The sequence below is a fragment of the Acomys russatus genome, chromosome 28 (genome assembly GCF_903995435.1).
Source record: "Acomys russatus chromosome 28, mAcoRus1.1, whole genome shotgun sequence".
In the NCBI taxonomy this organism is placed as follows: Eukaryota; Metazoa; Chordata; class Mammalia; order Rodentia; family Muridae; genus Acomys; species Acomys russatus.
The window spans coordinates 16,596,662-16,602,281 of NC_067164.1; the positions used below are offsets into that span (position 1 = coordinate 16,596,662).

Below are 5,620 nucleotides of genomic sequence, written 5' to 3' on the forward strand. Positions count from 1 at the left end.
TACATATGCTGCTAAAGTTCAACAAATTCACGCAGTAAGTAAATTCACATAAAGTACGATTTTAATATACTCCTCTCAATAGTTCATAAATCCAGCTCCATCTCAGGAAAAATACAGAATAAAATTTAAATAAAACAACTAATAAAAGTAACAAAACGGAAAAAATTGATAAGGTTTTGTGAAGTCTTTAAAGTTTGTTGTAGTGGAGATATTTGCTTTCATGTGTTGTGAAATATCCAAAAATAGTATGTGATTGACAAATTGACAAATTGTCTCTAAGCACAAGAGACACACCCAAAGCATACTATTTGGCCTATAAAAATAAGCCACAATTTAACTAAATAGTGCATGGTAAGTCAAAACAAACAACCCTCTGCCATTGAAGAATATTGTAAGATTAAGGGAAAAATCATAAAGGATTCACTTGTTTCTCATAAATTTTTCCATAGTAACCATTGCCTATGTCTTAAATCATGATTTTTGTTATAACTATGTACATTATGTATGTATAGGCATTTGAAAATCTTTTCTTTCTGCTTAATGGCTATAAACTATGTCATTTATCTTCAAAACAGGAAAAAGTAACAATGCTTTAAATTATTTTATTAAAAGACAACTCTATATTTAGTCACCTTTAACATTCCTCATTCAACCTCAGTTATGAAAATGAAAATTCCCAGGGGGACTGGGATCATGTGGCCTCAGAGTCTGCAGATGATGAAGCACACTGGCACATATTTTATGGATCTGAGAGAAAATGCATCAGCTGAGGATACCAGATGAATATATTCCAAATCGCCCATCTAGTTAGTTTTGTAAAATGTGCAGCATGCTATTATCAAAGTTACTCCGCTTTGCAACAGAACACCGGGACTTATTTCTTCTGTATGACCACAGCTCAGTATGAAGTGAGGACCAGCTTCTCCCCACACTCCCCAGCCCCTGTACCGCTATTTCCCCAACTTCTATGAGGTCATCTCTTTGTTGTTGTTGTTTTTAAACTTTTTTATTGATTCTTTGTGATTTTCACATCATGCACCCCAGTCCTGCTTATTTCTCTGATCCCTCACATCTGCTCTTGTTCCTTGTACCAGCCCCTCCCCCCCGCAATAACCCCACACAAACAAATGGACAACAACAAAAAAACATAGAAAACATCTCATTGTGGAAGCTGTAGTGTGTCACAGTGTGTCCACACAGTATGTCCCTCTGTCCATACATCTTCACTTTCATATATTCATTGCAGTGAGTCATTGGTCTGGTTTGAGGTCTCTGGCTTCTGTGACGCCATTAATATTAAAACCCACTGGGACTCCCCACCCCTACACACCTGGTTATCCTGTTGTTGCCCTGTCCCAACCATTCATTAGGATGACATAGATTATGGAGTGGGCCAGCTCGGAGTGCTGGATCTGGTCCTGTGTGGGAGCTGAGCTGGTCAGCATGCCAACTCATCCTTATCTGCACCACCAGGGCAAGCTCTCCAGCACCACTCTGGCTAGGCCATTCAAAGCCACCATAGGCAGAAGGCTCATCTCTCCTGTTCTCATGCCCTCAGGGACAGCCCATGCACACCCAGGCCTCTAGATCCGGCTTCACTGTGCTATCCCACTCTCCCAAGTGCTGCAGCCTGTGAGGGGCTGGGTCAGCTCTCCTGCTCTCAGACCCGTGGGGCTGGATAACTCATGCCTTCACCATCAAGGCCAGCTCCACTGTGTTGCCCAGGTGAGGTTCTCCCAAGTGCTGCAGCCAAATGAAGAACAGAGTCAGCTCTCCGGATCATTCGGTGAGGGGCACAGCCCTTGAACATCCAAATGGACCCCAGTAGCTGACTGGACCAGGGACATCTTAATGTTTTCTAGAGGTAATATGAGCCACAGACATTGACACTGACTCCAGCCACTAGTAGCCATGAACTCAGACACGACTCTCGGAGGCAACTTGGGCTGGGACATCACGATGGCCCCAGGTGTCAGGGCTGGCCACTTATAGGAGTCTTCTACTCTCTACCCTCAAGTTCCATCTCTCTTCATAATGCTCAAGCTGTTCAGCTTTTCTTTATTTCCCACATGACTGCCACATACTCAGTGGCTCCCCCTGCAGGCTGGCCACGTGGCTGGTATGTTCCTAGGTGACATCTCCCAACTGCACTGTGTGGCGTGGCAGCAAGCAAGTATCTATAGCCCACCTGTAATGTGTGCCACAGGGCAGGTCTGCGGGTGGCATGGTGCTTCACAGGTCTGTCTTCCTCCCCCTGCTGTGCTGCCTGGATTTGATTTGATTTTTTTATGAATCCTAGGCATAAAACAGCACTGGTCAACATACCAGGCTTCGTGCTAGGATGAACAAGGGACTGCCATATGCTCAGCTCCTGACTCATATAAGAAAAACGCCAACAACAAGGTGTCTCCTTGTCCATCGTCAGTGAGGGGGTCAGCTTTTTAAGATTCCATATTAGTGAGATCATGACATATTTGTCTTTTTGTGTCTGGTTTATTTCTTCCAATACTGTAAACTTCAGTTCTATCCATATGCTGTCACAAATGGCAAGTTTTCATTTTGTATATGTGAATACTACTAGGTAGAGTTTAGTGCACGGTCTTCTATTCTGTCTAATTCGTGCTATAGGACATCTTTTTTACAACCTTTGTATAGAGTCAGGCATGATGACACACAGGTTCGTACTCTCAGGGAACCTGAGGTAAGAGGGCAAGTAAGTTCGAGGCCAGTCAGCCTATGAACAAGCACAATACCCCGCCTCAGAAGAAAGTCTTCCAGCCCCCTCCTCCCTCTGGGATTATGGGTCAACCCCCAAACTAAAGGCCAGAGAACGTTACACCGACAGGAGCAGACAGAGCCTCTTCCTCCTGGGATTCGTCTCTTCGTCAAAATTCTCCTTCCAGTTTAACAGAATGTTTCACTGAGGTTGAAGTACAGAGTTGTCATACTATCCCGCTCATGCATTTTTGCAGCGTTGGTGTGTAAATGCTGTGAAACCAAAAGTTGTACCTTTAGCAAGTTTGGCTTGTATGAGAGCGCAGCATAAATATGTTGCTTTTGAAGTCTTCACTTCTCTTTTCTTTGAAAAGTACAAATCCAGAGCTGTAGCATGAGACCCACCTGACGTAAAGACAGTGCACTTTCCAAGAGATGTGGTGTCTCAGGAGGAACCGTTTGCCTTGATTAGCAGAACAAAGCCAGTAAGCAATTAAATGTGAGCAAGTGTTTATCTGCCTCAGAGTTTCTAACAGGTGTTGGTGGGTGGGTTTTCCACTGCAAGCCCCAGTCTGTGATTCTCTACTGAGACCCTCAAACTGGTTGCATCATCACCTGTGGGTCCCTTTTACATTGCCTCTATCATGTACAGACTGCCTGCACTGTTTTCCTTAGTGTATTTGAAGCGTAAGGAGACAGCTTTTAATCAAAAGTCCCTTCTCTCACTAAATCATGGACCAGACTAGTACCTTAACCTCCATGTCTACAACTCTTTCGTTGTTGTTAAAACTCTAGAATTTTATTTCTAACAAGTACCTAACGTCCCTTGCTGCATCTGGAAGGAAAAAAAAATCTGCATTTCAAAAGACAAATTAACTTCACACTTGCATTATCCTGGGTGGAGTAAGACAAAGAGCAGACTGAATAAACAGGCGTGGCTTTGCCTCGGAGCTTACAGGAACTGAGTTCCCTAAGTAACAATGCCTTCCTTATGGTAATTCCCAGAATAGAGGCCTGGAGCAGATGTCCAGGAGGAATCCTTTCATTTTCTCTCTGACTCCTTAGGACTTTCTGCTGTCTTTTCTGGCTATTGCTGGCATCTTGGGTGGTGTCTGTCACCTCTCTGTATATTACCCTGCCAGTGAGATAAGTTCTCATTAATGGAAGAACACAGAAGAGGAAACATTTTGCATAAGTCCCTGGAATAGCTTATACACCCTTCATTCATGTGTGTTCTTAGAGGTGAGACTAAACAGTATGTTTCTTCAAAATCAAGACAGGTTTTGTAGAGTGAATATTGTAAATCAACAATGAGAAGCTGAGAAAAATTACAAGGAATGATTTGGAACTTGCAGGACAAATACCTGCACATGTTTGTTTCCTTAATGAGATGAAATAATCTAAACTGAAAAAGAGAAATATCATATGACTTTATGGATATGTGGAGTCGCATATACTCAAGAACATTTATTTTCAATTTATACTATTCTGCTGCTTTAATACCCAGGGTCATTTAAAAGCAAAAGAGTATACTTTCACAATTTCAGATCCAGTCTGATCCCTATGGGATCCAGGAAAACTGGCTATTCTATCACCACATCCCCCCAAAAGGCTCGAAGACTTTTACAAGAATTTCCCACCCCCCAGATCCATTTGACTAGCAGTAGTCTACTTTGCCTTCTACCTTTTCCAGAATGGATTGTTAGAACACAGGTGGGAGGAATGGGGTGGCTTTGGCAAATGAAATCTGACCACGGTTACATTAGCTGCCAACAATAACACCCGGAGTCACGTCTGGGCTGTTGTAAAAGTCCCTGAGGAGATTTCCAACACTCCGCATCAGGAAGTTCAGCTAAGGCCGGTGTGTCCTGGTTATGGAAAGATGGGAGCTTCCACCTCCTAGCTCTTGAATATTGTCTCTCACTCAACTCTATTGATTCATCACACCTACTTTAGCATGGCAGTTGTTGTCCATGTTTAAGCAGCCATGTTGGTAAGACTACGGATATAGCTAGTTACCTAAATGTTATAGGGGTTTTCATGGGGTAGGGATGGGGGGTCTCACATCTTAGTCACCTGGGAGGAGGATGTTGTGGTTGATACTTTCTGCACACACTATCAACATCTGGACTCAGCCCAGGGGAAGGCCTTGTCATCCCTTTGAACTGACCTAGGGAAGGTCTAAGGCATTGGTGTCTTGGCACAGCTATGGTCACGAGAACAGTCCACATTCACCCAAGATGTACCTCACCCATTCCTCACACTCTCTTCTTCACAAAATAGTATATTAGTGTCAAGATGAAGTCCGAAGAGTCAACAAAGATCTAAAGGATCGAATGGATGGCAGGAAGCTGTTTGCTCTTGAGGATCCTCTAGTCTAATGTGACCATCAAGAGCTAACTAACATGCTCCATTTCAGTTCTCTCTCTCCCCTCCCTCCCCCCCTCCCTCTCTCTCCACCCGCTATCATTTATACACACACACACACACACACACACACACACACACACGCTCTCTCTCTCTCTCTCACCACACTCTCTCTCTCTCTCTCTCTCTCTCTCTCTCACACACACACACACATGCTCTCTCTCTCTCTCTCTCTCTCTCTCTCTCTCTCTCTCACCACACAAACACACACGCACTCACACACTCTCTCTCTCTCACACATACACATACACACACTCTCTCTCTCTCTCACACACACACATACACACACACACACTCTCTCTCTCTCTCTCTCTCACACACACACACACACACACACACACACACACACATGGGGAGGGGGTGAAAGAGAAAGTACAAAGTAAATACATTGTCTTTTTAGTAAATATAGAAACAAGAAGTTTTGAGATATTACATATATTATGCATTTACTCTGATGCCTTTGCATATAATTCTATGT

General features: G+C 43.5%; 1 non-coding gene across 1 annotated transcript; it reads right to left on the reverse strand.

Moving 5' to 3' along the window:
* Positions 1 to 2,286: 2,286 nt before the first annotated feature.
* Positions 2,287 to 2,431, reverse strand: LOC127211126 (small nucleolar RNA SNORA48). Its single transcript, XR_007833401.1, has one exon. It is a non-coding gene; the product is annotated as a small nucleolar RNA SNORA48 (small nucleolar RNA).
* Positions 2,432 to 5,620: the final 3,189 nt, after the last annotated feature.